Below are 2,500 nucleotides of genomic sequence, written 5' to 3'. Positions count from 1 at the left end.
CGGGATGGCGCGCGGGGCGGGCGCCGGGCCCCCGAGCGGGGGGCGTCGCGTTGAGGCCAAGCGAGGCGACGGTTCGTGCCCGAGTGGGCGGCCCGAGCCACGGCTCTCCTCCCGGGTGCAGCTGCCACCCGGCGCCGGGTTACTGAGGGAAACCCCGGGCCCCGGGAGGAGGACGAGGTCGTGGCGGCGGGTGTCGGGCGCACCCCGCGGGCGGACGCTCCGCCGAGGGGCGCGGGGGCCGGCTGGCGGGTGCCGGGTTCCCCCTCCGCGTCCCGTCTCGTCGCCGCTGCCGAGGCTGCCGCCGTCGCCGCGAGGCGGCGGCGGCCCGGTGGCGGGCGGCGGCGGGGGAGGCACCCCCGCGGGGATTTCAGGTCGTTTCCCTCACCCCAGGGCCAGGTACCTAGCGCCCGCGCTTCTCCTGCCCCCCCCTCGGTGACCCACCCGTGTGGTCCCGTGTGCCAGCGTGCTCCTCCCGGGTGCCGCACCGTGCGCGCCGCACCGGCCGTGCCTTCCCCCCCCCCCGCCTCGGCTTCCCCCCACCCCGGTCCTTCCTCCCCCGCGGTGGGGGTGGGGGGGGCGGGGAGGGAGGGAGCGAGCGAGAGAGGGGAGAGGGCCTCCGGCCACCGCGGCCGCCGGCAGCCGCCCCGGGCAGGGATGGCCATGGGCCCCGGGCTCCGGGCCCGAGGGTTCTCGGTTGGAGAGCCGGGCGGAGGTTTAAAGACTCGGGCGGCCCGATGCGACTCGCGGAGGCGGCCGGGCGTGCTGCCGGAGGGCCGGGGGGTCGGCGCGCGCGGGCGCCGCGCCCCCCCATGCCAGCCGGCGCGCCCCGTGCTCGCCCCGCGGGCAGCCGGGACGGAGAGGGGTTACCCTGCCCCCTCTCTCCGCGGTCTGGTCTCGGCGGAGAGACGCCGCGCGGTCGGCCTAGTTGCCGGCCTGCCTCGAGCGTTGCGAGCCGGGCGCGAGCGCGTGCTCGCCGCCGGGAGGGCGAGCCCCCACCGCGGGTGGTGCGGGCGCCGAGCCTCCGCGCGTCTCCTCCTTCTCCCTGGCCGGTGCTTCTGGGTCTTCCGCCGTGGCCGCCGTCGGCGGCGCCCTACCCTACGCGCCCGCCCCGGCACTCTGCCGTCCGGGGCGCCCGCCTCGCTCTGCCCCGCCCGGCTCCGCCAGGCAGCGGGTGGGCGGTGGTGGGGCGGCGGCGGGGGTGGCCCGCCCCGCTCTCCGCGTGGAGACGGGGAGAGCGGGCGCCGTCCCCGTCCGTGCCGCCTTGCCCGCCTGCCCGCCGCCGGGCGTCTGTCCGCGGAGGGGACGGGCGAGCGCGTGGCGTCACCCGCGAGGCGGTGTGTGCGGGCGCGCGGGGGTGTGGGCGCCGCGGCGGCGGCGGCGGCGGCGGTCGAGCCGGAGGGCCGGCGAGGCGAGCGGGGAGCTGGGAAGCGCGGGGCCGGCGGGCCGCAGGCGCGCGGGCGGCGGGGCGACGCCGCTCCCGGTGGCGGCCGGGCTCTGACGCCTGGGGCGGGGGGGGGGTGGTCTGCGGGGACGGACCCCCCCCAACATCCCGAGGCAGGCGGTGTGGCCGGCCCGCCGCTCCCTGCCGGGCCAGACCGAGCCGGGCGCCTGGGCCGGACTCGAAGCGAGACAGGGTTTGTCCCCAGGTCGGGAGCGAGGGCTCCCCGCCCTTCTCGTTCGGGTTTGCCCTTCGTTTCCCCCCCCCTTTCTCTGTGCTTGTACGGTCAGTGAGGCAAGCCCCTCTCTTTCTCTCGCTCTCTCTCTCCTTCCGTCTCTGCCGTCCCTTGCTCAGCAGCCGGCGTCGGCGTGAGGAAGGGCGGTGGGGCGGAGGAGGAGGGGGCGGAGGAGGGGGGGGGCCCCCCAGGGGCTGCGAAAGCTGCCCGGTCCCCCCGCGCGCGCGGCGGGGACCGAAACCGAGACAACTCTTAGCGGTGGATCACTCGGCTCGTGCGTCGATGAAGAACGCAGCTAGCTGCGAGAATTAATGTGAATTGCAGGACACATTGATCATCGACACTTCGAACGCACTTGCGGCCCCGGGTTCCTCCCGGGGCTATGCCTGTCTGAGCGTCGCTTGACGGTCAATCGTCACCCGCGCCGTGGCGTGGGCGCAGCGGCGTGCCGCCCCTCGGTGGGTGTGGGGGGGGGCGCGGTTCGGGTGCGCCCGGCCGTGCCCGCCCTCCCCTCCGAGCCCGGCGGCTGCCGCCGCGCCGCGTGGCGCGCGCGGTGTGGCGCGGCTGGGGTGCCTCGCAGGCCCGTTGCCCCGGGGAGAGGGGGGGTGCTCTCCTTCCCCTCCCCGCGCGGCCGGGCCTTCGTCCCCCTAAGTGCAGACTCGGGAAACCCCCGCTCCCGGAGCGCCCGCGTCGCGGACTTCGTCCCGCCGGGCCCCCAGATCGGGTCGGTCGCGGTGGCCCGGCGCCCGGCGCCGCCCGCCCGCCACCACCGCCAGTGCCGCCGCACGGGCCTCTCCTCCACCACTCTCCCGGTGGTGCGCCGGTCC

General features: G+C 78.4%; 1 non-coding gene across 1 annotated transcript; it reads left to right on the top strand.

Moving 5' to 3' along the window:
• The first annotated feature begins 1,920 nt into the window (after nt 1-1,920).
• Nucleotides 1,921-2,073, top strand: LOC135325639 (5.8S ribosomal RNA). The gene has a single exon (XR_010386484.1). It is a non-coding gene; the product is annotated as a 5.8S ribosomal RNA (ribosomal RNA).
• Nucleotides 2,074-2,500: the final 427 nt, after the last annotated feature.

This window comes from Dromaius novaehollandiae, unplaced genomic scaffold, assembly GCF_036370855.1.
Source record: "Dromaius novaehollandiae isolate bDroNov1 unplaced genomic scaffold, bDroNov1.hap1 HAP1_SCAFFOLD_85, whole genome shotgun sequence".
Taxonomy (NCBI): Eukaryota; Metazoa; Chordata; class Aves; order Casuariiformes; family Dromaiidae; genus Dromaius; species Dromaius novaehollandiae.
The sequence above is the reverse complement of the archived record's forward strand: the minus strand, read 5'-3'. Positions and strand labels throughout refer to the sequence as shown.